The sequence below is a fragment of the Neovison vison genome, chromosome X, assembly GCF_020171115.1.
Source record: "Neovison vison isolate M4711 chromosome X, ASM_NN_V1, whole genome shotgun sequence".
NCBI lineage: Eukaryota > Metazoa > Chordata > Mammalia > Carnivora > Mustelidae > Neogale > Neogale vison.
The window spans coordinates 86,399,386-86,409,066 of record NC_058105.1 but is presented as its reverse complement, the minus strand read 5'-3'; the positions used below and the strand labels follow the sequence as shown (position 1 = coordinate 86,409,066).

Here is a 9,681-nt window from a genome sequence, read left to right as displayed (position 1 = left end):
TACCCCCCTTCTCCCAACCCCCCTCCGCCCAGCAACCCACAGTTTGTTTCGTGAGATTAAAAGTCACTTATGGTTTGTCTCCCTCCCTATCCCATCTTGTTTCATGGATTCTTCTCCTACCCACTTAAGCCCCCATGTTGCATCACCACTTCCTCATATCAGGGAGATCATATGATAGTTGTCTTTCTCCGCTTGACTTATTTCGCTAAGCATGATATGCTCTAGTTCCATCCATGTTGTCGCAAATGGCAAGATTTCGTTTCTTTTGATGGCTGCATAGTATTCCATTGTGTATATATAACACATCTTCTTTTTTTTTTTTTTTTTTTTTTAAAGATTTTATTTATTTATTTGACAGAGAGAAATCACAAGTAGATGGAGAGGCAGGCAGAGAGAGAGAAGGAAGCAGGCTCCCTGCTGAGCAGAGAGCCCGATGCGGGACTCGATCCCAGGACCCTGAGATCACGACCTGAGCCGAAGGCAGCGGCTTAACCCACTGAGCCACCCAGGCGCCCCTATAACACATCTTCTTGATCCATTCATCTGTTGATGGACATCTAGGTTCTTTCCATAGTTTGGCTATTGTGGACATTGCTGCTATAAACATTCGGGTGCACGTGCCCCTTTGGATCACTACGTTTGTATCTTTAGGGTAAATTCCCAGTAGTGCAATTGCTGGGTCATAGGGCAGTTCTATTTTCAACATTTTGAGGAACCTCCATGTTGTTTTCCAGAGTGGTTGCACCAGCTTGCATTCCCACCAACAGTGTAGGAGGGTTCCCCTTTCTCCGCATCTTCGCCAGCATCTGTCATTTCCTGACTTTTGGGATTTCATCAAAATCAAAAGCTTTTGCACAGCAAAGGAAACAGTTAACAAAACCAAAAGACAACTGACAGAATGGGAGAAGATATTTGCAAACAACATATCAGATAAAGGACTAGTGTCCAAAATCTATAAAGAACTTAACAAACTCAACACCCAAAGAACAAATAATCCAATCAAGAAATGGGCAGAGGACATGAACAGACGTTTCTGCAAAGAAGACATCCAGATGGCCAACAGACACATGAAAAAGTGCTCCATATCACTCGGCATCAGGGAAACACAAATCAAAACCACAATGAGATATCACCTCACACCAGTCAGAATGGCTAAAATAGACTTTAGCAATTTATTAAAAAAATGTTTCTAATTTAATCTTCCTACCACCTTATATGTTATCTGGTGGCATATGTCCCAAGTAAACAGACACCAAACTAGTGTTTATATATGAGGGTTCCATTCTGTGTCAAAATTTTGAGTTGGCTTTTTGTTCTGTTTTCTGAAGAGTTTACGAACATTAATTTGCTGTCCATCCAACTTTTTTCTTACCATAATGATAGTAAAAATATTCTTTCCTGCTTTCTACATTTTTAATTTTTATTGTTATGTTAGTGACCACACAGTACATCATTAGTTTTTGATGTAGTGTTCCATGATTTGTTGTTTGCATATAACACCCAGTGTTCCATGCAATACATTCCTTCCTTAATACCCCTCACTGGGCTCACCCATCTCTTTACCCTCCTCCCTTCGAAAACCCTCAGTTTGACTCTCGGAGCCCATAGTCTGTCATGGTTCATATCCCACTTTACTCCCCCTTTCCCTATTGTCCTGATTTCTACATTTTGAAATGAAAGCAGAAGTCAATGAATGCATTAATTTTATATAAACATTTGGGTTTAACAGATAAATCGTTATTTTGACATTTGAATAAATATTTGAGACATTTGTGTTGGCTAGTGTCTAAATGAGATTTTGAGACAATAGAATGAGAAAATTTGATATCTGATAATGAACATTTGCTATAGTTTTAGGTGATGCCCACCTATTCTAGTGCCACCATTGCCCATCCATATTCACACATTTACTCACACATTGCTGGTGACTATTCATATAATGCACGCATGCACAAACATGCAGACAGTCATATGTAAACCACCATCAACCAACCCTTCCCTTCTTTTATACATTCATGGTCCAACACAAACATTTCTCTCTCTCAAAGCTGCTGCTCCCCTATTTAACAGCTTAGTTAAAGGCATCAGAACCTCCCAGTCACCAAAACCACAAATAAATCTGTAGTCAATGTTGGATTCCCCACATATTCCATCACCAAAACTTTTCTATCCAATTTCAATTGTGTTTCTGTAGTCCATTCCCTCCTTAGCAACCCAATGGCCACTGCCTTATTTCAGTGTCCCCTGGAGCACTAGAACTGCATTCTCACTGACACCCTTCCAATATATCATCTGTTCTACAAAAAAAAAAAAAGGTCTGCACGATGCACACAAATCTGTCCATATCACTACTCTGGCTAACTACAATTTATGAATGACTTCCCACTGTCCTGTAGGATTAATTCTACATTTTTTTAGCTTGGTCTTTAAAGGCCTTCTTGACCTGACTTCTGAATATTTCTTCTTCTGTGTGTCTAGGTATGTCTCCTCTTATGGACAAGAAAGGACCACTAACCAGTAACTCTGTTTTAGTTGCCTTTGGTTCCTCAAATATTAGCAACAGTCTTGAAATATGGAAGGCCATCAATAGCTTCACTAACACAACATGCATAATATATTTCAGATATTACTATACTGATTTAATTATAATATATGCATAAAAATATTTTAAAACTACCCTCAAACATGACAGAAACATGATCAGACCACTCTCTCTCTCAATCAGAAATTAGTGTATCCTGGGATGCAGCAGAGGCAGTCATAAAAGGGCACTATATAACAATACAGGCCTACCTCAAGAAGTAAGACTCAGATACACAATCTAACCACACATCTAATGGAGCTAGAAGAGAAGCAACAAACAAAGCATAAAGCCAGCAGAGGAAGAGAAATAATAAAGATTAAGGCTGGAAAAAATGATATAGAAACAAGCAAACAAATAAACCCAGAACAAATCAATGAAACTAAGAGTTGGTTCTTTGAAAGAATTAATAAAATTGATAAACACTTACTCAGACATATCAAAAAGGAAAAAAAGGACTCAAATAGATAAAATCACAAATGCAAGAGGAGAGATCACAACCCACACCACAGAAATACATAAAACTCTAAGAGAATATTATGAAAAATTATATGCCACAAAATGGAAAGAATTTGATAAATTCCTAAAAACATACAAGCTAACAAAACTGAAAGAAGAAGAAATAGAAAATCTGAACAGATGCATAACCAACAAAAAATTGAATCAGTAATCAAAAAAAGTTCAAGGCCAAATGACTTCCCAGGAGAATTCACCAAACATTCAAAGAAAGGTTAATATCTATTCTTCTCAAACTATTTCAAAAAATAAAAATGGAAGGAAAACTTCAAAAGTCATTCCACAAGTCCAACACTACCTTGATTCCAGAACCAGACAAAGACTCCACTAAAAAGAATTTCAGGCCACTATCTATGATGAACTTGGAAGCAAAAATTCTCAACAACTAACTAGCAAACCAAATCTAACAATACATTAAAAACTTACTCACCATGATGAAGTGGGATTTACTCCTGGGCTTCAGGGGTGGACCAATATTTGTAAATCAATCAATGTGATACACCACATTAATAAAAGAAAGGATAACACTAAATGATCCTCTCAACACATGCAAAAATAACATTTGACAAAATAGAGCATCTATTGCTTATAAAAACCCTCAACAAAGTAGGGTAGATGGAAAATACGTCAAGATAATAAATTCCATATATATATAAGACCCACAGCTAATATGGCCCTCAAAGGGGAAAATTTGCGACAATTCCCCCTAAAGTAAGGAACATGAGACTGGTGTCCATCTTTACCATTGTTACTTAACATAGTACTGGAAGTCCTAGCACTCAGACCACAAAAAGAGATATAAGGCATCCAAATCAGCAGCAGTTCGAACATACACTATTTGCAGACAGGATGATACCCAATGTAGAAAACCCAAAAGAATCCACCAGAAAATTACTAGAACTGATATATGAATTCACAAAGTCAGGGATATAAAATGAATGTACAGAAATCTCTTGAGTTTCTATACACCCATAATGAAGCAGCAGAAAGATAAATCAAGGAATTGAACCCACTATTGGTCATCTGCCCTACAAATGTGGTGGAATCAACAAAAGAACCATGGAAATTTTTGAGAAGAAGGCTTCTGAGATGGGAAAGAGCTCCTTCAGGTATCCCTGGGTCTTGGAAAAACCAAAAGCTGAATGTGAATGTGGTATCACCATGGATATCTCCCTGTGGAAATTTGAGACCAGGAAGTATTATGTGACCATCACTGATGCCCCAGGACACAGAGACTTTATCAAAAACATGGTTACAGGTACATCTCAGACTTACTGTGCTGTCCTGATTAGTGCTGCTGTCATTGGTGAATCTGAAGGAAGTATCTCCAAGAATGAGCAGAGCCATGAGCATGCCATTCTGCCTTACACACTGGGTGTAAAACAACTAACTGTTGGTGTTGACAAAATGGATTCCACTGAGCCACCTGACAACCAGAAGAGATACGAGGAAATCATTAAGGTAGGCAGTACCTACATTAAGAAAATGGGCTACAACCCCAACACGTAGCGTTAGTGCCAATTTCTGGTTGGAATGGTGACAACATGCCAGAGCCAACTGTTAACATGCCTTGGATCAAGGGATGGAAAGTCACCCGAAAAGATGGGAATGCCAGTGGAACCACACTGCTTGAAGCTCTGGATTGCATTCTGCCACCAACTTGTCCACCTGACAGGCCTGTGTCTACCTCTCCAGGACGTCTACAGAATTGGTGGTACGGTGCTGTCCCTGTGGGCCGAGTGGAGACTGGTGTTCTTAAACCTGGCATGGTGGTCACCTTTGCTCCAGTCAATGTTACAACTGAAGCAAAGTCTGTTGAGATGCACCATGAAGCTTCGAGTGAGGCTCTTGCTGGGAACAACGTGAGCTTCAATGTCAAGATGGTGTCTGCCAAAGGTGTTCATCGTGGCAATGTGGCTGGTGACAGGAAAAATGATCCACCAATGGAAGCAGCTGGCTTCACAACTCAGGTGATTATCTTGAACCATCCAGGCCAAATCAGTGCTGGATATGCACCTGTGCTGCATTGTCACACAGCTCACACTGCAAGTTTGATGAGCTGAAGGAGAAGATAGATCATCATTCTGGAAAGAAGCTGGAGGACGGTCCCAAGTTCTTGAGATCTGGTGATGCTGCCATTGTTGAGATGGTTCCTGGCAAGCCTGTGTGAGTTGAGAGCCTCTCTGACTATCCCCCTCTGGGCCGTGTTGCTATGGGTGTCATCAAAGCAGTGGACAAGAAGACAGCTGGAGCTGTCATGGTCACCAAGTCTGCCCAGAAAGCTCAGAAGCCTAAATGTATATTATATTATTCCCAATACCTGTCACTCTGGTCTTAATCAGCTGTGGAAGAATGGTCTCAGAATGGTTTGTGTCAGTTGACCATTTAATAGTAAAAGACTGGTAAATGATAACAATGCATTGTAAAACCTTCAGAAGGAAAGGAAAATGTCTTGTGGACCATTTGTTCTTTTTTTTTTTTCATGTGTGTGGCAATTCTAAGCTATTACTAAAATCAGTACTTTGTAATGGAAACAACTTGACCAAAAATCTGTCACAGAATTTCGAGACCCACTAAAACATAAGTTTAATGAGGGAAAAAAAGAAGCTGTAGTCATCAAGACAGTATGGTCCTGGCACAAAAGTAGACACCTAGATCAGTGGAATGGAATAGAACACCCAGAAATGGATCCACAACTATATGGTCAAGTAATATTCGATGAAGCAGGAAAGTTCATCCAGTGAAAACAAAGGCAGTCTCTTCCACAAATGGTGTTGAGGAAACTGGACAGAACATGCAGGGGAATGAAAGAGACCCCTTTATTACTCCATATGCAAAAATAACTCTAAAATGTTTGAAAGACCTAAATGTGAGACAGGAAACTATCAAAATCCTAGAGGAGAACATAGGCAGTAATCTCTTGACATCAGCCATAGCAGCTTCTGTCTACTGAAGCAAAGAAAACAAAAGCTAAAATAAGCTATTGGGACTCCATCAAAATAAAAAGCTTTTGCACGTTGAAGGAAACAATCAACAAAGCTAAAAGGCAACCTGGGGTGCCTGGGTGGCTCAGTCAGTTAAGCATCTGACTCTTGATTTTGGCTCAGGTCGTGATCTCAGGATCTTGAGATTGAGCACCACGTCAGGCTCCACACTCAGTGGGGAGTCAGCTGAAGATTCGCTCTCTCCCTCTCCTTCTGCACCTCGCTCCACTCTCACTCTCTCTCAGATAAATAAATAAATAAGTCCTTAAAAAAAAAAACAAAAGGCAACATACTGAATGGGAGGAGATAGATCCAAATGATATATCTGATAAAGAGCTAATATCCAAAATCTATAAAGAATTTACCAAATTCAGCTCCCCAAACAAACAATGCAGTTAAGAAATGTGCAGAAGATATGAACAGACTTCTCCAAAGAAGATACCCAGATGGCCAACAGACACATGAAAAGATGCTCAACATCACTGATCATCGAGAAAATCAAAACTACAATGAGATATCACCCCACACACCTGTCAGAATCACTGAAACCAACAACACAAAAAACAGCAGGTATTGATGAGGATTGGAGAAAAGGGAACTCTCTTGCACTGTTGGTGGGAATGCAAACTTGTGCAGCCACTGTGGAAAACAGTATGGAGGTTCCTCAGAAAGTTAGAAAATAGAACTACCCTATGATCCAGCAATCACACTACTGGGTATTAACTCAAATAATACAGGAACACTAATTCAAAGGGATACATGCACCCCTATGTTTATAGCAGCATTATTTACCATAGCCAAGTTATGGAAGCAGCACAAGTATCCATTGATAGATGAATGGATAAAGAAGATGTGGTATATACACACAATGGAATATTATTCAGCCACAAAAAAGAAAGTAATGTTGCCATTTGCAATGCCATGGATGGAGCTGGAGAGTATAATGCTAAGTGAAATAAGTCATTCAGAGAAAGACAAATACCATACGATTTCACTCATAAGTGGAATTAAAGAAACACCAATAGTGCGCGCGCGCGCGCGAGAGAGAGAGAGAGAGAGAGAGAGAGAGAGAGAAGAGCCAAGAAACAGATTCTTAACTACAGAGAACAAACCAATGGTTATCATATGGGAGGTGGGGGGGGTGGGAAGGGTGAAATAGGTGATGGGGATTAAGGAGTGCACTTGCTGTGATGAGCACTGGGTCATGGATGGAATTGTTGAATCACTATTTGTACACCTGAAACTAATATAACATTATATATTAACTATCCTGGAATTAAAATTAAATTAAATTAAATTACATTTAAAAAACACAGCAGGATTTTTGGAAATTGACAAGTTCATTTTAACATGTATATGGAAATGGAAATGGAGATAAAGAGCCAATTAATTTTGATGAAGAAAAGCATAGCTGAAGGGCTCTATAAGAAGAGTTAATAGAAAGTTATAATGAAGACATTGTATTATTGGTGCAAGGATAAACAGACATATGGAATAGACTAAAGAGTCCAGAAACACACATGCACATATATGGTCACTGATGATGTAAATGCCATTGCAGTGAGGTGGGGAAAAGATGGTCTTTTCAATAACTTGTGTGGTATCAGTTGTGTATCTCTACAGGGGGAAATAAAAGAATATTCCTCCATTCTTACAAAATGTGAAACAATCCATTTGAGATGTATTCCACATCTAAGTAAGAAATGTAAAATAATAAAACTTTCAGAAGAAAATACAGGCAGGCAGCTGGTGTGGCTTGCTGGAGCCAGCGTGGGCAATTAGGACCTTGTTCTCTAAATATTGAGGCTCTGGATTCTGATTGTTGATCACAGCTTTTCATGGCTGAGGAGCTGGCAGCTTCTCAGAAAGTTAAACACAGAGCTACCATATGACCTAGCAATTCCACTTGTAGGTATATATCCAGAAAATTTGAGAGCAAGGACTCAAACAGAAATTTGTATACCCACGTTCATAGCAGCATTATTGACAGTGGCCAACAGGTGTAAACAACCATGTGTCCATCAACTGATGAATCGGTAAATGATTTGTGGTATGTGCATGCAATGGGATTTTAATCAGATATTTTAAAAATGAAATTTTGACATATGCCTCAACATGGATGGACCTTGAAAACGTTATGCTAACTAAAATAAGGCAGACACAGTAAAACAAATATTATATTTGTGTTGATCAGCAGGAGGAAGAAATGGGGAGTTATTTTTTAATAGGTACAGAGTTTGTGTTGGAGATGATGACAAACTTTTTAGGTACAGTTAGTGGTGATGGTGATGGGTACATTGTGAATGTACTTAATACCATGAATTCTACACTTATGGATGGTTAAGATGATAACTATTATGATATGTACATTTTACCATGCATTTTTTTTAAATAGTATGATCATTTTGGAGATTTCTCTGGTACTACTTAATAAAGCTGACTGTAGGCAATGTCCTATGTCCTAGCTGTTCAGCTCCTAGGTAACCACACAAATTCACATATATAAGTACAGTTAATGCTAAAGTCTGTACAATATTGTTCATATAGCAAAATATGTACTTTTCCAGACCAAAAAACTACCCAACTATTTACAACAAGTAAAATTGATGAATAAATTATACACATTCATATGACAGACTACAACGTAACAATTAAATGATTGAATAACTACCAGACCCAAGAGCATGGATAAAACACAGGAAAATGATGTTGAGTGAAAAGAAGCTAAACAAAAAAGACTCTATACAATATGAGTCCATTTACATAAATTTAAAATCAGACAAAACCAGACCATGATGCCAGAGGTGAGGACTATGGTTACTTTGCAGACGAGGGATGGGCAGTAACTGGCAAGGGGCCCAAGAGGGTCTTGTAGGGAGGTACGTGATATTCTACATTTCAGTCTGAGTGGGGATTGTATAGGTATGGTGTGTTCACTTTGTGAAATTACATGGAGCAACACAATCATGATTTGTATAATTTTTGTAATTTATACTTTAATAAATAAGTGTATTTGAAAAAAATGGGAGAATGGATGGGGGTGTGGTTTGTTGTGGTGGAAAGTGCAAGGGAACTATCCTCTTCGTATGTTATCTTCCAAGGCAGGGATTTTCCTGAGCCCAACAAAATTTAAATGAACCATGAAAATAATAAAGTTCCCAAATACATAATGTTACTGAGGATCTATTTTCTTAACTTTGGAGGAATCTTCCAGACACAAATATCCCCAAACCGAGATTCATCTCTTTCTTTTTCCCTTTCCCTTTATTTTAGCATACTGAAAAACAAAATTGAGTATATTTTGATCTTGAATGGCATGTGTGGTATAAGCCACTTTTTGTGATATTCATTTCTCTCAAGTTGTCCCTCTTTCTTGCTTTCCACCTATCAACCTATCCTTTTGTTTCATAGGTGAATAACAAAGTATCTGAAGTTATTTTGAGCCAGTGTTGGAACTAGATAATTCTGGATGTTAAAATTGGTATAATTTATTGTTTTGCACTTATTTTTCCACATTGTCCTTGATTTCTTTTATTAACAATCAGAGTATTGTAATAAATTTATGAAATCACAGGCCTATGTCTTTAAATTTATAATACC

General features: G+C 38.4%; 1 pseudogene; it reads left to right on the top strand.

The window, feature by feature from the left end:
• Positions 1–3,767: 3,767 nt before the first annotated feature.
• On the top strand, positions 3,768–5,435 carry LOC122896636 (annotated as a pseudogene).
• Positions 5,436–9,681: the final 4,246 nt, after the last annotated feature.